Below are 27,368 nucleotides of genomic sequence, written 5' to 3' on the forward strand. Positions count from 1 at the left end.
AACGCAGTGTCCGCACGCAGCGCGCGGCCGCCACAGCCATCTTGAATTGCAGTGCTGAGCGCAGAGCTTCTGCACACGGTCCCAAGGTAAGGAGCAGGCACAGCCCTTTGGCCTTGGGAACTCTGCTCTGAAGTTCCTGGTGGGAGGCCTCTTGCACTGTATCCTGTGGGCAAGTGCAACTACAGCAAGCACAAAGGAAAAAGAAAAAAAAGGTTAGACTTTTCTTCTATGTTAATTTCCCGGGAACTGTGAATGGACTTTGCTGGTGACAAATCCTTCCTTGGTTTTTCATCCCTCTCCTCAGGCTAGAAGGGCACTGAGGGGTGGCCAGTCCATCTTCTGTAACTGCTTAGCTGGTTTGGGGCACCGTCGTAACCCTGAGTGGAGGAGCAGAGCTTCTCCAGCTGCCTTTACATGTACTTGGTTGTCACAGGCCTCAGTCCTGTTAGCGTTGCTAAGTGACCATCATTTGCAATTTTCAGAAACTCTAGCTACTTGGAGACAGAGGACAGCAGACAGCTTAGGATGCAAGGCCCAGATGTTATTAATAGCAAGGGAATAATGGTCACACATTCCATTTTTCCTAGAAATGAAAGTATCTGAACTCGAATTGACTTTCTAGGAGATAGCCATTCTGTTCCCTTAAAACTTACTAAAGCCTGAAACTGGTGTGGAGCCCATATAGTGACTGACTGACCAAACTTTAATTTTTTAGCTCCTTTAGCAGGGTTATAGTAGCTGCTAACTGCCCATAGGAACCTCGGTTAATAAAGAATCTCCTAAGGTTTGCCTCACAAGCAGAGAGGAGAGGAGAGATGAGGTGATGGGTGTTCCCTGTTCTTGCCTGAAGCTCACAGGGCTTCCTGATGTTGGGGTTCCTTGTCTTTTCTTCGAGCAGCTCACAGGGTTCCCCAGCCCGCTTCAGGGAAACTAGTGCTGATTGGAAGAGGTCAAGTTACTGGGTCTGTACCTACCTTGGAGGAACATTTTCACATGTGGGCACCCTGGTACCTTTTCCTGAAATCTGATAGAATATCCTTGTTCCATTTTGTCAGGTGGTCCTTATTACCTTTCTTTTCTCCAGTCTTGCCTCTTGGCTCACAGGACTGACTACTATCTTTCTAAATGGAAAGTGACTAGACAACGCTACTACTGATTCCTGGGGGTCAGTAAGTGGGGGCAAAAGCCTTAGTGTGGCCACTACTGCCTTGTACAGGGAACAAGAGGACAGCACTGTTGGCAAGATAGTGGGTGAGACTGCCGTGGCTCCCTCTCATCCACAGGTCGGCCCCATCCCCAGGCATCTGGTATTGTGGGCAGGCCCCCCAGAGGCAGTGGGCAGGCATGCATTAGTTTCAGTCTCCAGTTCCCAGTGATGCCATAGTGTGATCTCCTCCAGGGGCTACAGTCCAGATGACTCTGGGGGCTATGCTTTGCCTGAACCAGGCAGGTATTAGGTTGCTGGGCAGAGTTGCTCTAAATTTGGCTGAAGGTTGCCATTGTTCTAACCCATCAGAGTGTACCCAAAGATCAGAGTCAGTCATCCTCATGTGAACCTCCCAAAGCATCCACTATCCTTCTGCTGGAGCCAGGGGCGGGTTGAAACCTAGTGGGTAGGTACAGGCAAAAAGGCCAAGGATTTTCTTACCAACCCTCCCAAATTGCCCCCCCAAAGGGGTCCTTCTGCCCAGTATCATTCAAACCAATTGAACGAGACTGAATTTGGTTCAGACACACAGGAGAGTTTTACTCTTTGATCGAAGGATGGAGAGGTGCAAGCTTGCACTCTAGAGCACACACTCCCTGAAAGATGATTGGCAGAGCTGTGCTATAGGATTCTTGTCAGTGGGGAGGAGGCGGAGATCGGATGGGTCAGGTGTAGCTGTCCTCTCAGCTCCAGATTGCAGTGCTAAGCACAGCGTCTCAGAGGTGTTGGGTGCAGCCCTTTTGCACTGAGAACTCTGGTCTAAAGAGCTGGGTGCAAGGATTCTGCAAGCAGCACCCCATGAGCAAGTGAAACTAAGCACAAAGGAGAAAAAAAGTTGGACTTGATTATCCGCATTCTATTTTTATTTCCTGGGAATTGTTAATGGGTTTTGCAGGTGACAAAGGCACTTTGTCACACACAAGATCTCCTGAGACCTTCCTCTAATAAGTTGCACATCTGGACAAGAGCAGAACATCTGGTACCACAGTTCCCAGGTTGTTCAGATCATTTGAATTCACAGTTTGCAGTTTTTGAGCTACGTCAGTATAGGCCTGTGGAGCTGAGCAGTTGAGAAGTGTCATAGGAAGGTGAGGAGACCTGATTTCTTGCTGTGGTCCCATCCCTGACTTGCTGGACCCCATCATAGGCCCCTTGTCTGCCCCTAGCCTCCCTGCTATACAATAAAAGGCATGGAGGAGATGCTTTCTGATGCTCCTTCCACCTCTGACAGCCTGCAATTCTCATTTTACTCAGACCCAGGCTCCTTGGTAAGGATTCTGGGAAGGATTTGGACTGCAGCAACTGTTTTCTCTTTTGTCATTTATTTAAATTTCCATTTTAAAAATGAGAACAACCTCCCTGAGAACCTGCATCTCAAGTTTAAGAGTGATCAACTGCACTCAAACAGGTGTCACTTCGGAAGATTTTACTCTGTATTCTTTGTCAGAGAACAGTCAACCCAATTCTACTTGGAACTTCATGGCAGCAAAGTCCTTGGGATGGAAAAAGCATTTTCCTTTCCCTTTTCATCTGGTTCAGGCCCTGGAGGATTCAAGGACGTCTGTGAGCCTGCCTTGGGATATGACTATTTATACTCCTTGGAAAGGATTGGAAATAATCTCAGAATGCCTTAGTGTCTTCTCCAGGTTCTGCCCATCACAAATGAAAAACGTGCAGTTCTGAGAGATGCTAACTGCTGCCTCCATGCTTGTGTGTGCCCAGGTCTGCCCAGGATAGGTGCATGTGGATTGGTGAGCTGAGGTAGCCAGGGGTAAACATTAAGGGAGCCTTCCTTCTGGACATTTCTTGGGAGAGTTTCCTCCTATCCACTCAAAAGAGGCTGTGGTGGTGTGGCTTGCACCAGAAAACATCTTTGTAAATGCATTCTGCAAATTGTGGAGGCCAAGTTCCCCAGCAAGCAGAGGTCATAGCTAATGAGGACTTCTTTAGCTTGAGCCGGGTCCCTTGTCTCTTAAATATGTCCAGGATGAGTTTGCAGTCTAGTCAGTGTTGACTGAATAGTGAAGGGACCGGGAAAGTGTGGTGATTCAGGCTTCCCAGTACCTCTCCTAGATGGTTCAGTGGTCAGACCTGCCCAGAATTCACAGGCTACCCTTGCTGCTCAGACTCAGAACACACATGTAACTGAATATCAGTTGACACTTAGGCTTTCATTTTCAACTTTTTAATTAACAGTTTTATTGAATAAGTTTGATATGTAACATCATGTAAGTTTAAGATGTATTGTGTTACTTTGATATTTATATATTATAATGGGATTGCTGATATAACTATATATAATTTACTACTTATTATACTATATTATTGTCTGTATTCATTATATAGTACATTAGCTCTCTGTGACTTATTTACTGTTGATTACACGTTTGTACCCTTAAACATCTTCACTTTTATCCACCACTCTTCATCCCTCATTCCCTGGTAACCTCCATTTTACTCCCTGTTTTTTATAGGTTTAACTTTTTTATATTCCACTAGTGATATCATACAGTACTTCTAAGTAACATTTAATGAGCACTTCTGCACAACACTTTACCTGATCACTCACTTATCCACACCTGTGAGGCAGGCATTATTATTCCATTTACAGATGAGGACACTAGGATTTGGAGGTACTAAAGTCACGCAGTTATTTATTGGCAGAGCATGGACGGTCTGACTCAACAGCCTAATTGTGATGCTTAGAATGTGCATCTCCTAACCAAAAACAGCTGCCTCTCTGAGCTCCCTCATGGTTAACATATTGCAGAGATGTTTCTAGAAACCTGAGAGCAGAATGAAGCCACATGAGAGCTAGTGATTAGCAATGGGTCCAAAGGATGTCAACCAAGTGAGGAGTTTGGGAGGGGTCAAAGCAATTTTGTCTTCAAATACATTTGCCTCATAGAACAAATCTTTTTCTTAGGATTAAAATAATTCCTCTCTATTCTATTTTCCCTGATTTTCATTTCTAACTTTATTCCCTTTACTCAGGAGTAAATAAGCTGGTGATTTACCTATTTCATCATTATTTTTCCCCAAAGAAATAGCTCTTGGATTTGTTATTTCAACTCTGAGCCTATTTTCTAATTTATTTCTTCATTTTTATTAGTTCCTTCTTTCTGTTTTCCTTAGAATTAGTTCATTTTATTTTTAATTTCTTCAGTGTTTCATTCAGCTTCATTCTTGTTCAGTAATATAAGTTTTTATGACTGTGTCTTTCTATGTGCATTGCTTTGGCTATATTACAAGATTCAAATATGTAGAGATTTCAGGATTCTTCATGGAATAACCTGGATTCACTGAGGTCCACTTTGTGCCAGATACTGTGCTAGTGGGTAAAGATATGACCTTAGAAATCCCTGCTCTCAAGGAGATAATTCAAGTGGGGAAAATAAAATGAGTAAGTAAATAAAATAATATCAGACAATGATAGGTGCTCTGAATAAAATAAAACATAAGGAGAATGTGGAGGAGGTGCTATTGTAAAAAAAAAATGTAGAGGAAAGGACTCTTTGATATGCTGATAGTTTGAGACCTAGAAAAAGTGAGGAATCAATGAAAAGGGAAGGAATATCCCAAACGGAGGGAATGGCACTTGCAAATACTCTGATGCAGGAACATCCTTGATTTGTACTAGAATCCCTAAGGAGGACAGTATGACAGAGAAAACATTGAAGGAGAAGTGGATGGAGGAGACTGGAGGGATTGAGAAACAGCTCATGTGCATCAGTATAAGCTGAGGCAGGGGTTGTGGATATCATTAGAAACATGATAGGAAGCTATTAGAGATTTTTGAGCCTGGGAATGATGTGATCTAACTTATGCTTGTTGATTGATTGGTTGACAGTTGGCTTTATTGAGGTATAAAACGCAGTGTCATAAATTTTGGCAAATATGTACACTGGTATAAACATTATCAATATTTTCCATACCTCAAAAAGTTCTCTTGTGCCCTTTGCAGTCAATTCCTGTTCTCATCCCCAGGCTCAGGCAACCACTGATCTGCTTTCAATGACTATAGATTTACATTTTTTAAAATTTTACAGAAACGGATGATAGAGTCTTTTGTGCCTCTTTCAGTTAACATAATGCTTTTGAGATTCATCCAGGTCATGCAGTCATATGATATATACATTGTATCTCAGTAAGTTTGTTCTTTTTATTGCTCAGGTACATTTCAGGGATATACCACAATATACTTATCCACTTCTCAGCTGGTGATTTCAGGTTTTTAACTATTATGAATAAAGCTTCTATGAATTTTAACGTACAAGTATTTGTGTGGACATATATTTTCATTTCTCATAAGGAAATACAAGGAGTAGTAATCATGGGTCATGTAGTAATTGTATACTTAAAGTGCTGAACTGTTTTCCAAAGTGACTACATTTTTTTTTTTTTTTTGCATTTCCACCAGCTGTATGTGAGATTTCTAGTTGTTCTACATCCTAACACTTTGTATGTCTAATTTTAGTCATACTAGTGGGTGTTGGTATTTCATGCTTTTACTTTGCATTTCCCTAATGACTAATTATGTTGAGCATCTTTTCATGTGCTTATTTGCCATTCATATATCTTCTCTGCTGAAGTGTCTGTTCAAATATTTTGTCCATTATTTTACTGATTGTTTCATTCTTATTAAAAGTTCTAAGAGTTCTTTGTATATTCTGATGTAAGTCCTTTATGTGATTTGCAAATGTTTTCTCCCAGCCTGTGAAAGGCCTTTTTATTTTCTTTACAGTGCCTCTCCAAAAGCAAAAATTTTAACTTTTAAATGTAGATAAAGTACAACATATGTTGTTGTTGTTTTTTTAAAAAAATGTTTTGTGCTCTTTATGTTCTAAGAAATGTTTGCCTACCCCAGGGTCACAGAGATTTTCTGATCTGTTTTCTTTCAGATGGTTTATAGTTTTAGCTTTGACATTTAGACCTGCGATCCAGTTTCTGTCAGTTTTCTTTGTTTATGACATGCGGTTAGGGTTGAGGTTATTTCCTCCTCCTCCTTCGCCCACTGCCTCCTCATCCCCATTTTCCCCAATCTTTCCCCACCCTCCTCCCTCACCTGCTTCACATGGGGAAATCTACAATTCTACCAGTGAAAAAAGACTACTTTTCTCCACTAAAATACTTTCGCATCTTTGTAAAAAATGAACTGAGGATATGTATGAGCTCTTTCTGGACTTTCTAATCCCGTCACTGATAGCTCAGTTGGTAAAGAATCGGCTGGCAGTGCAGGAGACACTGGTTCCGTTCCTGGGTTGGTAAGATCCGCTGGAGCAGGGATAGGCTCCCCTCTCCAGTATTCTTGGGCTTCCCCTGTGGCTCAGATGGTGAAGAATCTGCCTGCAATGTGGGAGACCTGGGTTCCATCCCTGGGTTGCAAAGATCCTCCAGAGAAGGGAAAGTCTACAGATTCCAGTATTCTGGCCTGGAGAATCCCATGGACTATAGTCAGAAAGGACTGAGTGACTTTCACTTTAATTCTATTCCACTGATTTATAGGTCTGTTCTTATGGGACTGTAGCAATGTCCTGATATTTACAATTTTATAATAAAATTTGAAATCAAGGAGTTTAGATCCTACAATTTTATTCTTTTTTTACAGAATCATTTTGGCTAATATGGGTTCTTTTCATTTTCATATGCATTTTAGTGTCAGCTTGCCTACATTTTTATAAAAAACTTTACATTTTATTGAGACTGCTTTGAGTGTATAGATAAATTGGGGAGAACTTATATTTTAACACTATTGATTCTTCTGATCAATGAATATGATGTAATTCATTATCAAGTTTGGTCTTCTTTACTTTCTCTAAGTAATGTTTTACACTTTTCTCTACAAAGATATATTAAACTTATTTTGCTAAATTTACCTCTAGGTTTTCATCTTTTTTTATATTGCTTTTCATTTCAATTCCCAATTATGCATTTCTAGTGTATATAAATACAGTTGATTTTTGTATATTGGCCCTGTATCCTGCTGATAAACTCACTTATTATTTTCAGTGACTGTTTTGGGTAGATTCCTTGGGATTATCTACATAGGTAATCATGTCATCTTCTTAGGAAGATGACACTTCTTAAGAAGGATGACAGTTCTTTCTTTTCAATTTGTAAGAATTTTGTTTGTTTTCCTTTGTACTGGCTAGACACTCCAGGAACGTTTAGAATAGAAATAGTACAAACAGGTGTCATTGCCTTATTCCTCATCTTAGGTTAAATGTTTTTAGTTTTTTTCATGGAATCCTATGCTAGGTCTGGATATTTCCCCTGAGCCCCCCTTTTGCTTAGTTTGCTGCATATAATGGGCTGAATATTTACACACGCCCATTCATGTTGAAATTCTAATCCCTAATGCACCAGTGTTAGGTGATGGGACCCTGGTGAAGTGATTAGATCATGAGGGAAGATCCCTCCTGGATGGAATTAGTGCCCTTATAAACAAGATTCCAGAGAGTTGCCCTCCCCTTCCACCACACATAGCACACTTATGAACTGGAAGCAAGCCCTCAACAGATACCAGATCTATTGATGCCTTGATTTTGGACATCCCACCCTCCAGAACTATGAGAAGTGTTTGTTCTTTAAACTACCTAGTCTATGGTATTCTGTTATAGAAGTTCAAATGGTCTAAGACACTGAGGGTATTTAAAACAAATCATGAATGGATATTGAATTTGGTCAAATCTTCCTATGTATCTGTTGAAGTTATCTTATAGTTGTTCTAATTTTGTGTGTTAAAATGATGAACTATACTGATTATATCTCAGATGTTAAACCAGTATTACATTTTTGGAAATATCCCACTTGAACACGATATATTATTCTTTCTTTGCATTGCAGTATCTGATTTGCTAACATTTCAAAATTAACATTTTGTTTTTTTTTAAGTAATATAAGGTTCATACCAAAATTGAGGGGACAATACAGAGATTTCCCTACTATCCCTTACCTTAAACTTGCATAGCCTTTCCCATTATCAACATCTCTCACCAAAGTGGTGCATTTGTTACAGCTGTTGAATCCCAATTGACAGGTGGTAATTGCATTGAAAGTGAAAGAGGAGAGTGAAAAAGTTGGCTTAAAGCTCAACATCCAGAAAACTAAGATCATGGCATCTGGTCCCATCACTTCATGACAAATAGATGGGGAAATAGTGGAAACGGTGTCAGACTTTATTTTTTGGGGCTCCAAAATCACTGCAGATCGTGATTGCAGTCATGAAATTAAGACGCTTACTCCTTGGAAAGTATGACCAACTTAGATAGCATATTAAAAAGCAGAGACATTACTTTGCCAACAAAGGTCCGTCTGGTCAAGGCTATGGTTTTTCTAGTGGTCATGTATGAATGTGAGAGTTGGACTGTGAAGAAAGCTGAGCGCCGAAAAATTGGTGCTTTTTAACTGTGGTGTTGGGGAAGACTCTTGAGAGTCCCTTGGACTGCAAGGAGATCCAACCAGTCCATCCTGAAGGAGATCAGTCCTGTGTGTTCATTGGAAGGACTGATGCTGAAGCTGAAACTCCAGTACTTTGGCCACCTAATGCAAAGAATTGACTTATTAGAAAAGACCCTGATGCTGGGAGGGATTGGGGGCAGGAGGAGAAGGGGACGACAGAGAATGAGATGGCTGGATGGCATCACCGACTTGGTGGACATGAGTTTGAGTAAACTCCAGGAGTTGGTGTTGGACAGGAAGGCCTGGCATGCTGCGATTCATGGGGTTGCAAAGAGTCGGACACGACTGAGCGGCTGAACTGAACTGAACTGAATTGCCTAAAGTCTGCTGTTTACCTTAGGGTTCATACTTGGTATTGTACATTCTATGAGTTTGACAAATATATACTGATATATATCCATCATTATGCTATCATACAGAGTATTTTCAATTCCCTAAACACCTCTGTGCTTTGTCTATTCACCCCCCAAACCCTGTGCCCTTGGCTCAAGCCCATGACAACCACTGATCTTTTTACTGTCTCCATAGTGTTGCCTTTTTGGAATGTCATGTAGTTGGAATTATACAGCATGTAGCATTTTGAGATTGTCTTCTTTCATTTAGGACTAAGCACTCAAGGTTCCTCCATGTATTTTCATGACTTGGTAACTCATTTCTTTCTGGTGCTGAATAATATTATATTGTCTGGATATACTATAGTTTATTCATTTACCTGATGTAGGACATTCTGGTCACTTCCAAGTTTTGGCAATTATGAAGAAAGCTTCTATAAACATCCATGTTGAGGATTTTTGTATAGATATAAGTCTTCACCTCCCTTGGATGAATATCAAGGAGTTTAATTGCTGGATCGTATGACAAGAATTTGGTTTTATAAGAAACCATCAAAGTGGTAATACCATTTTGCATTCCCACCAGGAGTGTATGAGAGTCCCTCTTTCTCCACATCATAGCCAGCTTTTGATGTTGTCAGTGTTTCAAGATGTTGGCCATTCTAATAGGTATGTATATAGTAGTGTATTATTGCTGATTTAAATTGCATTTCCTTGGTGATATATGATATGGAGCATCTTTTCAGATGCTTATTTTTCATTTACATTTATTATTTGGTGAGGTCTTATTAAGGTCTTTGACCCTGATTTTTAAAATCAGGTTGTTTGTATTCTTATTATGGAGTTTTAGGAGTTTGCATATTTTGGATAATAGTTCTTTACCAAATGTCTTTTGCAATTGTTTTATGCCAATTTGTGGTTTGTCTTCTCGTTTTCTTGGCTTTGTCTTTTACAGACCGGAGTTTATAATTTTTAATGAAGCACAGCTTATCAATTATTTCTTTCATGGATCATGGCTTTAGGGTTATATCTAAAAAGTCATCACCATACCCAAGATTATCTAGATTTTCCCCAGTGTTATGTTCTAAGAGTTTTATAGGTTTGTGTTTTACACTTAGCTTTACATTTTAAAAATTGTGTTTACATTTTCAGTTAATTTTTGTGAAGAATGTAAAGTCTGTGTCTAAATTTATTTTTTTGAATGCAGATAACCAGTTGCTCTCCCCCCATTTGTTGAAAAGACTATTGTTCCTCCTTTGCATTGCTTTTGCTTCTTTGTCAAAGATCACTTAATTATATTTATGTTGGTCCATTTTGAGGATCCCTATTATATTCCACTGACCTTTTTTATCTGTTCTTTCACCAGCACCACACTGTCTTGATGCTATAGTTTTATACTATTTCTTGACATTGGCAGTGTCAGTGATTTTACATTATTCTTCTCCTTCAATATTTTATTGGCTATTATGGGTATTTTGCCTCTTCATAGGAATTTTACAGTCATTTTGCTTATATTCATAATAAGTTGCTGGAATTTGATTGGCATTGCATTGAATTCTTGGATCAAGTTTGGAAGAACTGACATCTTGACTGTATTGAGGCTTTCTATTCATAAACCATGAAATAACTCTTTATTTATTTAATTCTTTTTACTCATCAGAATTTTCCTCATATAGATCTTGTATATATTTTCTTAGGGCTTCCTTGGTGGCTCAGATGGTAAAGAACCTGCCTGTAATGTGGAAGACTCAGGTTCAATCCTTGGGTTGGGAATATCCCCTGGAGAAGGGAATGGCAACCCACTCTAGTATTCTGGACAGAATTCCATGGACAGAGGAGCCTGGTGAGCACTACAGTCTATGGGTTCACAAAGAGTCAGATACGACTGAGTGACTAACACACATACACACAAACATATTTTGTTAGATTTATTGATTTATAGTTAAGTTTTCTTTTGGGGATGCTAAACTCCAGTACTTTGGCCACCTCATGTGAAGAGTTGACTCATTGGGAAAGACCCTGATGCTGGGAGGGATTGGGGGCAGGAGGAGAAGGGGACGACAGAGGATGAGATGGCTGGATGGCATCACCGACTCGATGGACGTGAGTTTGAGTAAATTCCGGGAGTTGGTGATGGATAGGGAGGCCTGGCGTGCTGCGATTCATGGGGTCGCAGAGTCGGACATGACTGAGCAACTGAACTGAACTGAATGTGTTATGGTTTCTTTTTAAATTTAAACTCTGCTTGCTCATTGCTGGTATATAGGAAAATGATGGCTTCCCTGAGAGCTGAGTTCATAAAGAATCCGCAATGCAGGAGACCCCAGCTCGATTCCTAGGTTGGGAAGATACCCTGGAGAAGGGATAGGCTACCCACTCCAGTATTCTTGGTCTTCCGTTGTGGCTCAGCCGGTAAAAAATCTGCCTGCCTTGTGGGAGACTGGGTTCAATCCCTGGGTTGGGAAGGTCCCCTGGAGAAGGAAACAGCTACCCACTCCAGTATTCTTGCCTGGAGAATCACAAAGAGTTGGACACGACTGAGCGACTTTCACTTTCAGGAAAATAATTGACTTTTTTGCGTATTAACTTTGTATCCTGCAACCTTACTTTAATCACTTAAACAAAAGTTGTGGGAGCTTTTGTTTTGTTTGTTTTTGTCTGTTCTTTCAGGTTTTCTACATAGATGATCATGTCATCTGTGAACAAACACATTTTTATGTTTTCTTTCCCAACCTGTATACCTTTTATTTCCTTTTCTTGTCTTGTTGGGTTAGCTAGAGCCTCCAGGACAATGTTGAAATGGTGGTTGCTAACATTTTTTAAAACGCTTTTTTGTGTCTATGTTTATGAAGAATATGGGTCTGTGATATTTTTTCTTGTAGTTTCTTTGTTAGGCCTTGTTTTCAGGTAACATTGGCCTCCTCAAATAAGCTGGAGGTTTGCCCTTCTATTTTCTGAAAGAGTTTGTGTAGATTTGGCATTATTTTTTCCTTACATATTTGATAGAACCATCAGTAAGTTTAATAGGTAGAGAGCTATTCAGATTATTGATTTTTCCTTGAATGAACTTTAAAAAAATACTTCAAATAATTTTTCCTTTCATGTAAGATACAGAATTTATTTGCATAAATTTGTTCACAATACTTTCTTATACTCATTATGTCTGAGGAATGTGTAAGCATATTCTTTCATTTCTGCTATAGTTTTATTTATCTTCTCTCTTTATTTCTGGATTTTCTGGCTAGAGATCTATCAGTTTAACTGATCTTTTCAAAGAGCCAGCCCTTGATTTTATGTTCTCTATTTTCCCCCTTGGTTGTCTTTTTGCACGCGTGTGTGTGTTTGGCTGTGCCGTGCTGGATATGGAATCTTAGTTCCCCAATTAGGGACTGAACCTAACCCGTGCCCCCTACAGTGGCAGTGCAAAGTCTTAACAACTGGACCACTGGGGAAGTCCTCCTCCCTCTTGTTTCACTTTATGATTTCTGCTATTATATTTATTACTTTCTTCCTCTGCTTACTTTGAGTTTTACTTGCTCTTCTTTTTCTAGTTTATTAGAATAGGATCTTAGATTATTAATTTGAGATTTTTATTTTCTAATTTAAGCATTTAATTTTTACATTTTCCTCCAAGTTTTTTTTAGCAGCATCTCACAGATTTTTGATATGTTGTGTTTAAAAATTTTTTATCTCTCAAAATATTCTGTATTGACCCTAAGGAAAGATTGGATTTTACCAGTTTGCTTAATTTAAAATCAGTGGTCTTTGAAAACTTCTCATGTGTGCCATCTAGGAACAAAATAATCAATGATCATCAACAAGGTCCTACTGTGTAACACTGGATAATATATTCAATATCCTGTGATAAGCCAAAATAGGAAAGAATATAACAAAGAAAGTATATATATATATATATATATATGTATAACTGAATCACTTTGCTGTATAGCAGAAATTAACACAATATGGTTACTATACTTCAGTAAAAAAAAAAAATCAATGATCAGTAAAAATCACCCATTTCTTTTATAAGCTCAAAACTTACAGCCAGATGTTTGATAAATGCTATGTTTTATACTCCATGGCTGAAAATGATACCTAGTACTTTGAACTAGAATGATCTTTCAGCTTTTGAACATAACGATGACAATAATAAAGAGAATATTTCTGAACTACAGACATGCATTACTCCTAATGATGGTAAAAGTGACAATGGTAGAAGGGAGAAGGGCATTGACATTTAGCCAGCATCTGTTATATGCCTCAAAATGGGCCAGGAACATGCATTATCTCATTTAGTCATTTTAGTAGTTCTATGAGGTAAATATTTAGAGATGAGAAAACAGAGGCTCAGAGGGTTGAAGTTACTTTTCTAAGATTATATGTAATTCATACTAAGGGTGGTTTGATTTCAGAGACATGTCTTTTAATACTAAAGTGGAACATAGAAGCAATAAAAGAAAGTATAACATAATTATTCATTTTTGGAGCAATTCAATGTGCTAGTCTCCTGAAGTAGTTCATAGTATAGCTGTTCATAGGTTCATGAAGAGGTCTCTTTTCAGTCTTCTTATCTTAACCACTGTCTTGCTACTAATGGATTATGTTCTGTTTCTAGCACTTAGCCTCTTCCTTCTTTCTTTGCCACATAAGTTTTATCCTTAAGACATTTTGACAAAGCAGAAGAATAACCTGAACTATCCAACACTTCAAAACTAAAGAGGCTGATTCATTGTAATCACAAAGATATTGATTGGAACAGAATACTGTGTGTGTCTGCTGTAATCAGGTCTCAGCTTTGCTCAGTAGGTTATCAGAGGTCCCCCAACTCCTTTTTTTCTGTCTCAGCTTCATATTTATCTTAGGGCTAGTATATAACTTCCAGGGAAAGAGAAATTACGGGGTGGAACTTAGTGGATTCTGTGACATGGGATCTACATTCTCTGGGTAAAATAACAGAGAAGTGAAACCAGAATAACAATTCAAATTTACAGAGGGTAATTTTATCACTCATCTATCTATTTACTCATTTAATCTTTATTAAATGCCTGCTATGTACTAAGAACTGTGAATGTTAGTTGCTCAGTTGTGTCCAATTCCTTGTGACCTCATGGACTGTAGCCCACAGGTTCCTCTGTCCATGGAATTTTCCAGGCAAGATTACTGGAGTGGGTTGCCCTTTCCTCCTCCAGGGGATTTCCCAATCCAGGGACTGAGCCTGGGTCTCCCACATCACAGGCAGATTCTTTACTGTTTGAGCCACCAGGGTACTCCACTAAGAACTGCACTAGGTATTAAAAGTCAGCAGATGACAAAACATAGGAAATACCTGCCTTCCTTAAGCTTATTTCTATTTTTTTTTCATTTATTTTTATTAGTTGGAGGCTAATTACTTTACAATATTATAGTGGTTTTTTTTTCTTACATTGACATGAATCAGCCATGGATTTACATGTGTTCCCCATCCCAATCCCCCCTCCCACCTCCCTCCCCATCCCATCCCTCTGGGTCTTCCCAGTGCACCAGCCCCGAGCACTTGTCTCATCTAGCCTGGGCTGGTGATCTGTTTCAACCTTGATAGTATACTTGTTTCAATGCTATTCTCTCAGAACATCCCACCCTCACCTTCTCCCACAGAGTCCAAAAGTCTGTTCTGTACATCTGTGTCTCTTTTTTGCATATAGTGTTATCGTTACCATCTTTTTAAATTCCATATATATGTGTTAGTATACTGTATTGGTCTTTATCTTTCTGGCTTACTTCACTCTGTATAATGGTCTCCAGTTTCATTCATCTCATTAGAACTGATTCAAATGAATTCTTTTTAATGGTTGAGTAGTATTCCATTGTGTATATGTACCATAGCTTCCTTATCCATTCGTCTGCTGATGGGCATGTAGGTTGCTTCCATGCCCGAGCTATTATAAATAGTGCTGCAATGAACACTGGGGTACACGTGTCTCTTTCAGATCTGGTTTCCTTGATGTGTATGCCCAGAAGTGGGATTGCTGGGTCTTATGGCAGTTCTATTTCCAGTTTTTTAAGGAATCTCCACACTGTTCTCCCTAGTCGCTGTACTAGTTTGCATTCCCACCAACAGTGTAAGAGGGTTCCCTTTTCTCCACACCCTCTCTAGCATTTATTGCTTGTAGACTTTTGGATAGCAGCCATCCTGACTGGCATATAATGGTACCTCACTGAGGTTTTGATTTGCATTTCTCTGATAATGAGTGATGTTGAGCATCTTTTCATGTGTTTGTTAGCCATCTGTATGTCTTCTTTGGAGAGATGTCTGTTTAGCTCTTTGGCCCATTTTTTGATTGGGTCATTTATTTTTATGGAATTGAGCTGCAGGAGTTGCTTGTATATTTTTGAGATTAACCTTTTGTTGCTTCATTTGCTATTATTTTCTCCCCTTCTGAAGGCTGTCTTTTCTCCTTGCTTATAGTTTCCTTTGTTGTGCAAAAGCTTTTAAGTTTCATTAGGTCCCATTTGTTTATTTTTGCTTTTATTTCCAATATTCTGGGAGGTGGATCATAGAGGATCCTGCTGTGATTTATGTCGGAGAGTGTTTTGCCTATGTTCTCCTCTAGGAGTTTTTTAGTTTCTGGTCTTACATTTAGATCTTTAATCCATTTTGAGTTTATTTTTGTGTATGGTGTTAGAGAGTGTTCTAGTTTCATTCTTTTACAAGTGGTTGACCAGTTTTCCCAGCACCACTTGTTAAAGAGGTTGTCTTTTTTCCATTGTATATCCTTGCCTCCTTTGTTGAAGATAAGGTGACCATAGGTTCGTGGATTTATCTCTGGGCTTTCTATTCTGTTCCATTGATCTATATTTCTGTCTTTGTGCCAGTACCATGCTGTCTTGATGACTGTGGCTTTGTAGTAGAACCTGAAGTCAGGCAGGTTCATTCCTCCAGTTCTGTTCTTCTTTCTCAAGATTGCTTTGGCTATTTGAGGTTTTTGTATTTCCAAACAAATTGTGAAATTATTTGTTCTTGTTCTGTGAAAATTACTGTTGGTAGCTTGATAGGGATTGCATTGACTCTATAGATTGCTTTGGGTAGTATAGTCATTTTCACAATATTGATTCCTCCAATCCACGAACACAGTATATTTCTCCATCTATTTGTGTCCTCTTTGATTTCTTTCATCAGTGTTTTATAGTTTTCTATATATAGCTCTTTTGTTTCTTCAGGTAGATATACTCCTAAGTATTTTATTCTTTTTGTTGCGATGGTGAATGGTATTGTTTCCTTAATTTCTCTTTCTGTTTTCTCATTGTTAGTGTATAGGAATGCAAGGGATTTCTGTGTGTTAATTTTATATTCTGCAACATTACTATATTCATTGATTAGCTCCAGTAATTTTCTGGTAGAGTCTTTAGGGTTTTCTATGTAGAGTTAAGCTTATTTCTAATAGGTTATGATAAATAAAAGATATCGGAGACTAAAGCTATGCTAAGAATTATTCCAAGTGCTCTCTATTGATATTCCACACTGTAGAAGAAATGGGGGGTTAAAAAAATTAAGTAGCTTATACAGGTCATGTAGCTAGAAAGAGGTGGAGCTGGTATGTTATAGCATTGTACCTACTCAGCACCATCGTAAAATGTTGTAAAGAAGATGCAAATGAGTCAGACGTAGATCCTCCAGGAAGTTCACAGTCTAGGAGAAGGGATAAGCTAAATCGACAGTGATGCACACAGAAATAAGTGTCATTATGAAGGTGCAGAAACAAGTTAAAGTAAGTGTAGAAGGGGAAAGAATTATGTAATTGAAGTTTTCAGGGAGGCTTTCATGGAAGATGTGGTGTTTGGGTTTGAACACATGGAAATGAAGACTGAAGTAAATAAAGGAAAGTAAATAAATTCAAGGCACAGAATTTGGAAAGCACATTGCAAGTATATACATCAGTTTGACTAAAGCATAGGGTACATGAAGTGCTAAGGGTATAAAGACAAATAGAGCTGCAAAACTCTTAGACAAAATGTTGGCAAATTGTGAGCAACAGTGTAGTGAAAATGTTACCACTAGCTTAATGTAAGATCCTATTCTTTAGGCATTTGAAAATGCATCATGTAATCATATCAGATTTCCCAAACACATTTCATAAAGTTGATATCTATTGATATTTCAGACTGAAAAAACAAAAACTCATGTTAGTAATGTAGGTATATGATGCAGTCCTATAGAATACTGTAAATAAAGAGCAAACATCAAACACGTAGTGAAGTATAACACAGGTTTTTCATTTTCTCAACATTTTTGCACTCAGATGTACTTGAATGATACAACAAATGTTGCTGATGGTACATCACTATGCAGTGATTCTAAATTGCAACTGACAGCACTTCAACTACAGCCTATCAAAATCTCACAGGGAGGTGAGTATGATAGCTCTACTTCCATACCCTCTGTACCAAGAGTTTATTACCCAGCCCCCTAATGCCCCTGTTTCTTTGCTTGAGAAATGATGCAGCTATCCCAGTAGATGTATATGTGTGCTCGATTGTGTCTGACTCTTTGCGACCTCATGGACTCCAGCCTTCCAGGCTTCTTTGTCCGTGGAATTTTCCACCCAAGAATACTGGAATGGGTTGCCATTTCCTACCCCAGGGGATCTTCCTGACCCAGGGATCAAATCTGTGTCTCCTGCATTGGCAGACAGATTTGGATTCTTTACCCTGAGCCACCTGGGAAGGCCATCCCCAAAGGTAAGGGGTACTAAAATAATGCACGTTGTCATAATTCTTTTTTCACATAGTTTGAAAATTTCTAGCTGATGCGATAAGAAAAAGAAAAAAGGTATAAATATTATCAAAGAATAGACATAAAGATTTTTGGAAAAATCCAAGTGAACCAGCTGAAACCATTACTCTAATACAAAGGTACAATAAAATTTAATTTATAAAATAATATTTTAAAATGGGCTTTATGCACACCAGAAAAAATTGTAGTATGAGAGATACCATTTGTAAGAGCAAGAAAAACTTTAAAATACTAGAAATAATATTATCAAGAGTAATTTTGCTGGGCTTATATCTGAATAAACCTATAAAATTTTACAAAAGAAATCTGGAATAAATGGAAATGGAACAATAGCCATGTTTCTGAATGGAAAAATTTAATAGGAAATGATGCTAATTCTTCCCAGTTTAACCTGCACCTTAAACAGTTCAAATAAAGAAATACTGAAAAGAGAGTTTTCCTTCTGAAACTTAGACTAGGTTATTTTACTTAGTCTAACTCAGATGGTTGTTTTCTTCTGTCAACTGCCACCTCCCAGTGGTAGTCTCTATCGATACAAATTCCAACAACTTGGGTTATTTGATGATCCCATCTTATCCTTTTTGCATATCAATCTTGTAACAAATTAAAACAGCTTAAGTTTATCTTTTTATCTTCAGTGACTATGGCTCTTTGGCTAGGTATTCTCCATGTGTATCTATGAGGAGCTGAATTTTTGAACCTATTAAAAAATTATATTTATCATTGTCAGATTGATAATTGCCTATGTTTATTCAGCTATCTGACTGTTCTCCCAAGTTTTTGTCATCTACGAATTTTTATTGGCATGTTAGACACATCTATATAAAGATTCTGAGAAAAAGATGAAATACATTAGGGCTGAGGACAGAACCCTCTTACTGAATATCATCATAAATTCCAGAATTTTTTTTATCATGACACCAACCATAAATACTCTCTTCTATTATCTTTAATTATTGGTACAACAAATAGTCAGTGGACCTATAGGATTGCACTAGACATTTTTTATCTATTAATTGTAATTTTTCACCTTTAGTATAGATGTTCAGCAAATTCCCATATTTTCCCGATTGCAGACATATCACAGTATAGTTTGTCAACCACTTAACTGAAAACAATATATAATTGGTCTACAGATAACTCAGTGAAAAAACGGCCACTAGATTTATTTGGAAAGATTTGTCCTAGTGGGATCTGACCATCCTGATAGCTCAGTTGGTAAAGAATCTGCCTGCAGTGTAGGAGACCCCTGGTTCGATTCCTGGGTTGGGAAGATCCCCTGGAGAAGTGTTAGGCTACCCACTCCAATATTCTTGGGCTTCCCTTGTGGCTCAGAGGGAAAGAATCTGCCTGCATTGTGGGAGACCTGGTTTCGATATGTGAGTTGGGAAGATCCCCTAGAGAATGCAACAGCTACCCACTCCAGTATTCTGGCCTAGAGAATTCCATGGACTCTTTAGTCCGCGGGATCACAAAGAGTCAGACAAAACTGAGTGACGTTCACTCACATCATTACTTATTTTCTAGGCTTTCAAAACTACCAACTTAATAATTATTGTTTTGCTAGTAGTTGAAGTAACTTGCTTTTAGATTCTAGATCTACCTCTAACTTTTTGGAAAACCGTTCATTCAACAATTATTTATTGAGTGTCCATTGTATGTCAGACACTGTTCTTGGTGCTAGCAGTGTAAGAGTTATCATTATATGTATTCATTTTGTCTTTAAGCACCTTTCCTTTCATGAAATTTTTTTAATGATTTTTTTTCAAAAAATCACTGGCATGAAGTAGTCTTACCCACTTATTCTTTCAGTCTTGAAAACTTGTAATATCTTACTCTCTGCTTAGCAGCTTTGATATCTCTGGTATCTTAGATTCATATTTTTTCTTCCACTTTCTTCCCTTATTTCTCCTTCCATATACATACACATGCATATATATGTGTGTGTGTATATATATATATATATACATATATATATATATATATATTTCCCACCCCCCCTTTACTCGTTCTAGGCCTGTAGACTCCCTTCTCAAATAAAAAATATTGGTGAACAGGGCTATTTCGGTTGACTTTGCTGGAGCTGCCAAATGCTCTCTGGGGATTACATACTTGTTAGCAGTTGCAGGACTGGGGCTAGGATTAAATATTGGAAGTCCCAGGCACTACTTATTATTTATTTATTCTTTATTTGGTCTGCATAGAAGAAGAAAGATAGGAGAAAGGGAATGAAGATAGTCTTATAAATGGATAGAACCAAAGCTGATGAAGCCAGAATAATCTCACCCGATTAATTCTTAGCATAGTCAGCCATCTCCCCTGGTTCTTTACAATGCAAGCTCTTTAACTACCACTTAACAGGATAAACACTTTCCTCCCTGCAGTAGTGTATGGCGAGGAATAATGGTAGTTTACAATACTTGAATCCAAGCAATTAACTCCACAGCATTTTATAAAAATGCAATTATTCTCTAGGAACTCCTGGGCCACTGGCAGAAGAGATGGGCTTTGCATACATGGGATGAAGGACTTTTTCTGTTTGTTCCATATCCCTGGCACACTGCACAACGAGGGTAGGGTTGATTTTCACGTTGGGTGCTTGTGGTGAGAGCCACACATTTACAGTGAAGATTTTGGGAGTGTTGGCTCATCATGGGTGAATTTCATTAACATTTGCAACTTTCTGAAAAAGAAAAAATATACTGCTTTTCTAGAAGCTTTCTGGTTTTTTTTTTTCAGTTTTGCTCCCAAATTCTCAACCTTCTCACTGTAATAAAATCCACATCTATGTGTGTGTGTGCATATGCACACATACATAACACACACACACACACTCTAGAGCTATTGGGCTTGGAGAACATCATTAATAATGTAACCAAGTCTGGGTGCTTTTTAAAAGTCTATTTCTTGCTTATAAATAAATGGTAATTTGTTTAAAAGCATCATTACACACAGTGTTCAGCCAGATCCCATGCATTCGATTATTTTAAATAAATGGACCATAAATGGAACAAGTTCTTTCTAATTTACAAATGATAGGAAACATTTTTCAAGAAAAAAAAAAGGAAAAAGTGTAAAATTTGTTCTTAACTACATCTCATTAATGTGGAACTGTTCAATGACCTGTAAAGATTAAAGAATTAGTGAATTGGTGGAATTATCAGAATGAAAAATCTGTATAATTTTGGTTTCAATTTAAAAATCTACTAAACAGTCTAGCGACTTTAGTCTCGGATATTACTTTTTAATATCAGTTCCTACAAATGCAGTGGCATCAGGATTACAAATGAACTGAATGGGAAGCAACAAATAGTATGTTTAAATTCACAGCACAACAGAGGAGCTAAGTGGGAAGGACAAATGCCTTGGGGGGGAGGATGGGTTATGTTTTTTCCAATAAAACAACTGAAGACATTTAATTAAGTGACCACTCTGCTAAGTGGAGCAAAAATTAATATACATAAATGCATTTATGTCCAGGCAGGCAGTAGTGCCTTAATTAAGAAGTCGGCTTCAAATGGAGAACCAGAGACAGAGCTGTTTAACCAACATCTTTAGAACATCTCTTTCCCAAAATGTTTTCCAGAGATCACAAGTAGAAGAGGCAGCAGGAAGGGAGTGGGGAAAGTCTTACACATGGGTTATGACTTAAAAGATGCAGCAATCCCAACTGGTGAGAGTCTGCTCATAGGCAAGGTGTGGCTTAAGTATCCCCTTCTCCACCCCTTCCTTACCTGCCAGCATCAACCTCCTTTACCTCTCTATCCATACCAGCAAGGGAGGTCTCTCTTCTGAGGTTCTTTTCTGCTGCACAAACATGTAAACTTTTGTTTTAAACGTTTCCTGCTGGACTATAATCCTTTTGAGGTAACACATTATTTTTAAGGTCCCTCTGTGACCCTCATGATACCAACGTCCAGGTAGAAATACAACGAATGCTTTTAATCTGAGATTCCAAACACACTCACAGACTTCGTGGAGGCAATTTGTGGTTGGTCCTAGCCTCATGCACAGGAAAAGAGGGCCTGGGAGAGGTTCCTTAGGGAGACGGTTGGAACATGCTCTAGGAGAGTGGACCATTGGCAGATGCCGTAGGAACTGGGTGTAGACTGTTGTCCAGGTTTTTGTAGGAGTCAGAACCAAGGGAAGTTTGTCATGCTCAGAAAGCCCAGTGACGTGGTGCCATAGAACTGGATGTGTGTCTGAAGAGCTAAACTCTGTAACTGCAGAGAGGTACATCCTTGTCCATCATCCTACCAGCTGAAATCAGCCAGGATTTTAGTGCCTGCTGCTGGAGAGATGCCCAGGGGCTTTCCCTAACGAAGGACTCAGGTGGCTGTCCAGACTGAGGGGCAAGAAACATGAAAACCCCAAGTTCCGGGTCTTTGCCCCCGCTGACCAGGCACCCTGAGAAATGCATGAGAGGGGGGCAGGTGCTGGGGCTCTGCTTCAACTGTACACACTTTGTGGGAAGGATTCACTCCTCTGCTGAAGGGAAAGAAAGAATGTAAGCACTTTGCTTTGACAGTGACTCTTAGGAATTTTCTTTCCCCCAACTGAATTGAGGTATGATCGACAAATAAAAATTATATAGATTTAAGATGTACAACTTGAGTTTTGAACTCTTCCCATACATGGTGGACCATAGGAACGTTTTAGGGCAGATAAGGGAATCCTAAAGCCTGAACCATCATATTCACATTCAAAAGGAGTTTGGTTTGGATGTGATTTCCTTTCTCCTAGCCTTCTTGTAATAAACCTAACCCCTTTGAATGTGAGCTTTGCAGCCAGCAGACTGTCATTCTCAGGCATTAAGAACTTGGCTGGGTCACTTTTCACCACTCGCTTTTGGCTAGTGTTTTAGCTGTGCCCTTTGAAGCTCTAGGCCTTGCCGGTAATTATTCTCCTCATTTCCTTGACTATATATCTCTGTCAAGGCAGCAGCCCAGAAACTATCTCTTGGACACCTTTCACCTGTGCTGGATATTTCCCACTGCCCCTCAATCCACTCACTCTCCTTCCACTCTGTAGGCATGCCTCGGAAATACTGTGGGTTCGGTTCCAGACCAGTGCAGTAAAGCAAATATCACAATAAAGTGAGTCACAAATATTTCGGCTTCCCAGTGCATATAAAAGTTATGTGTACACTATACTGTAGTCTATTAAGAGTGCAATAGTATTGTGTCTCAAAAACGAATGTACCTTAATTAAAAAATACTTCATTGATAAAAATGATAACCCATCATCTGATAATGCAGGGTTGCCACAAACCTTTATATTTAAAAAATGCGAACAGCTTCAAAGTATAACAAAGCAAAGCACAATAAAATGAGGTATGCCTGTGCTCTGTTCTCTGGGAGTCTGAGCAATCAGTATAGCCAGAGCAGGAGTCCAAGGAAATGGCATTGTTAGACCTGAAAGATGAAGGCCCTGGCCACTGAATGTCAATGCTACCCAGAGCTGCTTTGATGTGGGGGCCAGAGCCCCAAGCCCAGGCTGCAAGCTGCTAGCCTGCTCCCCCCACACTCCTTGGCCTCCATGTACCATCTCCCTCTCGTCATGTTCATTCAAGGTTGGAACTTCCTTGAATGTTCATTTGAGGCAATCATCTGACTGCCAAGCCCACATTCCGTCCAGTGACTTAGCCTGCCCAATCATGAGGCAAAGAGAAAAGAATTTTGAAGAATGTATGAAGATGTCTAGTTTTTGTTAACCAGGAAATAGAAGTTCCAGACTAAAGAAAAAAGAACTAGGGGCAAGAAAATCATTGGAAGATCTAGAGAGAAAAGAGGAAGCAAAGATGCCATTGAATGTAATCAAATGCACTGGGTAAAATGAACATGACCCTGGCCCATGGGGAAATAATACATGGATAGAACTGATTTGCTTCCGTATCCCAAATTTGTAAAAGTTGCTTTGACATCACAGAAACTCTGCCCTTTCAGCAATGAAGATGTTGCATTTAGAGAACTTCCTCAGTGGATCCCTAGCATCTGCCTGCCCCTGGAGGAAGAATCCTTAGTAATCATGCCCAGGTGGGCAAAGGAGAGGCTCAGCGGCCCAGGAAGAGTTGACCTGGAGGTCAGCATGGGAGACAGTTGCAGTGGAAGACATGTCCTCAGATGCATGGCTTCCTCTGAGCACACAAGGGCTTCCAGCATCCTTTGAAATCTGTCAGTGGTCTGTCTGTAATAATTGATGTGCACGGTCCCCTAATCAGGGACCCAAGTCCAATGCCAATTGTTTCTTTTACTTTTTAATGGATTCGAACTCCATACCCGAGCTTAGAAAATCAAAGCGCTTCTGGAAGATATTTATTAGCGGCCAAATTATAAAAACACATAGCAAACCTTTAGTTTGCATTACAAGTGTTAATATATGCAGAGCCCCGTGAATAGCTCATCTTTCTGCCTCTCTTGTATCTTAAATTTTTCATTACAAATTTCCAGGGCTTCAAAGTAGACTCTCACAGCCGGCGCCTTTTTTCTCCCTTGCATGACAAAGAGCTGTCAAAAACGGTTCCTGGGCTGGCTAGTTTCTTCCTCTTTTTTCTCTCATCTAAATGTCAAACAACTTAGCTTAAATAAAGCCCAGCATTCTTCGTCTGGTGCTTCTCAAAAGAAAAACACCACCACAGAAGGCATCTACAAAGGCCCTAATTAATGTTTCTCATTGATTTGGTTTTTAGTGTGATGTATTTTATGAAAAAAATATGAATCCAGAAGGCACTCTCATTAAAATCATTAGCGGCTCAACATTGGCTGCAAACAGCCTTGTGCGTGGTTGGATTTAAGAACCCAGACTCGCGCAGACACACAGACACAGAACTTACACATGCACCTGTGCATGCACGTGACATTCTTTCCTGGTCATGTAGGACACACCTGGGTGTGTATACTTGCAAAATAGTGTGCAGAATATGCAGAAAATACCTGCACATATGTGCAGCCATTGATCACTGATGGACAAGTTACACATACAGGTGCCTGACTATTCATGAGGTGTACGTGCAAGCACACCAACAGGCATGCATCTGATTACCAGTGCATGCCCAGAGTGCAGAGTGCTGTGTATGCTCACACACAGAGCATGCACATGCATGTGCACACTGACTGTATGCCCATGAATGTTCATAGTTTGGAAGGAGAAGGGAAGAGTTAATGTTTCTTGGGATTATGTTCCTGGGAGATGTCAAGAAACACCAGCCAGTGGTTTTCACATTACTTTATTATCTCTCATTGAGATATTTGTGATCATTTCCTTTTCAGTTGGCTTCCAAATACTAAAGCTATTAGAACAAATCCATGGCTGATTCATGTCAATGTATGACAAAAACCATTACAATATTGTAAAGTAATTAGCCTCCAACTAAGAAAAAAAAATTGCTTATTAAAAAAAAAAGAACATATCGGGGACATGTATTTGTCAACCTCTTCTGCTGAGACTTGAGTTTTTTTGGGGATGGGCTTGAGTGTTTTCTGGAGCTCTCTCTTCTGAATGGTTTCTAGACCTCATGATGGTGTGGAGACGAGAAGAGAGAGATTTTCAACCTTGATACAGGAGGAAGGAGAGCTGCATGCTTAAAGATTTAGACTCCTTAGATGGCAGCTGTTACCAGTGGTAGTTTTGGGTTGGGAACATCTCACATTTTGTTTCTTTTCTAGAAGTCAGTTCTTAGCTAAACAAACACTGTCTTCATCTCACATCCTGATTTTAAAGTGACCTTTGTGGTTTTCCAGGAGTGGCAATTTTGAAAGGACTTCCATGATTTACAGAGGGACCTGGAGGACCTTCTCATACTCACCTCTAGGACGTACACTCTCTGCTCTTATTGTGGTTTGTATGGATCTACCCTTTTCTCTTAATAGCCAGGAAGGGGTGAGGGTGGGTAGGAGAGGCTGAGATTATCCCAAAGATTCCTCCTCCTAGTTCAGCCTAGCAGGCTAGAGGTCAGCATTAGAATTTGGGGCCATTGGTTGGGGAACCAGATCCCACATGCCCCTTGGCTAAAACAAGGATTTTGACTCTCAAGATGCTTTCTCATTGTTTCACGTTTGCATATTTCTTACAAGGACTTCCAGGGAGGAAGTTACTGAGCCAAGTCATAGTTTACCCATTTTCAAAGCCCACGTGTCAAGATATTGTCGTACCCTAAATGATATGTGAAACTTGAACTAGATGGTGGTAAATTGTACAGCAGATCCTCTGAAATGAGTCTCTGTCTTTTATCTTTTCCTAGGGTTTTTCCTCTAAGGCCATGGAGAGCCCAGACTTTCTTTCAAGGACCCTCTTCTCTCCACCCCCTAACCTCCTACCCAGGATACTGATGGGACCATAACTGCCTCTCTATACCTTGCATCTCCCTGCAAAGAAGTGGCTAATCTGAATGTAGAAAATATACAGGGGAGGGGTTTGTGTTCAAGGAAAATATATAATATCAGAGTTCATGCAAGCTCCTGTTAACTTTCAACTTTCTTTTGAACTTCTTAATGCCTTTTCACCTCTGTGACATGATCAATAGACTGGCATAGATGTCATTTCTATCTTTCACACTTTAAGGTGTGAATGACTGAGGGATTCCCAAGTTTTTAATTTGGAAGGCAGGAGGAAAACTATGTTCAGTATTAAGCCTTGTTCTGTAATCCATTTTCACCAGACTCTGGGGCTTTGGGTGCTTGCTGGTCATTAACAATATAACTGATAATTTGTTTCCTATTTAATTGGTGACCGGTATATACTATGACTCAGAACTCCAGAAAGGAGTAGAAGTAAAGACAACTTCAATCAAAGCATATATGAACATAAACATTCAGTAGCAACCCATCGAGATAAAATAAGTAATGGCTACTTTAAGCATTAGAAATGGAGTGGGGGCAGGAGGAGTCATGTGCCAAAGCCTCTCCAAGTAATTAAAGCATAGTCTTCATGTTTTGCCATTTGTCAGAACAAAGTAAATATTGGAATCTTAATACTTGCACCCTCTCAGCTAAATGTCCTTCTGTGGCTATTGCTCAAATATTGAAAATACTTGTGTAAGTTCTAGTGCAAAACTGCCACAGGAGTGATTTATGAAGAGACATAACCTGCTGCCTCCATGAATTCATGCATCCACCATCACAGTTCATATCAATTTTGTTCTGGTTCCCATTAGCAATATTGTCAAAAAAAAATCAGAGAAAAATAATGACCCTGCAAGCCTAGAAATTTAGATCCGGATATGAGCCGTAAATCTGTATTAATTTAATAGTTAAAGTGCGTTAATGCTTTGTAATATTTTTTCTTTATAGAGAACACAATAGTGAGGTCATCTGTAATAAAGATGTTAATCCTGAGCCACCTGCTAGTTTGTTTTGCCTCTTGGGGCAAGAGGACGTTAATGGATGAAATACGGCCTCAAGCTCCTTAAAATGGTGTTTTATGGCAACCTCTATGCAGGGCCATAAAACACTCAGTCTGAATGATAAAGTGTCTCAAGAAGGGATATACACTCTCCATCATGCCTGATCTGACACTAGCTTTGCTTACCTTATCCCCCATCCAAAGAGATCCATGGAGCTGGGCAGCAAACAGAGACCAGGAGCAGCCCCAGGGCTCA

The 27,368-nt window shown here is 39.2% G+C and overlaps 1 long non-coding RNA gene across 4 annotated transcripts; it reads left to right on the top strand.

Annotated features, from left to right (window-relative positions):
* LOC110131275 (uncharacterized) lies at positions 1 to 27,105 on the top strand. Of its 4 annotated transcripts, XR_002312133.2 has the most exons (6): positions 3,938 to 4,058; positions 4,460 to 4,610; positions 17,280 to 17,388; positions 22,805 to 22,869; positions 25,513 to 25,609; positions 26,013 to 27,105. It is a non-coding gene; the product is annotated as an uncharacterized lncRNA (long non-coding RNA). The 4 variants fall into 4 exon arrangements; XR_002312134.2 differs by lacking the exons at positions 3,938 to 4,058; positions 4,460 to 4,610 and adding an exon at positions 1 to 212; XR_002312135.2 differs by lacking the exons at positions 3,938 to 4,058; positions 4,460 to 4,610 and adding an exon at positions 1 to 86.
* The last annotated feature ends 263 nt before the right edge of the window (positions 27,106 to 27,368 follow it).

This window comes from Odocoileus virginianus, chromosome 10 (genome assembly GCF_023699985.2).
Source record: "Odocoileus virginianus isolate 20LAN1187 ecotype Illinois chromosome 10, Ovbor_1.2, whole genome shotgun sequence".
Classification (NCBI taxonomy): domain Eukaryota; kingdom Metazoa; phylum Chordata; class Mammalia; order Artiodactyla; family Cervidae; genus Odocoileus; species Odocoileus virginianus.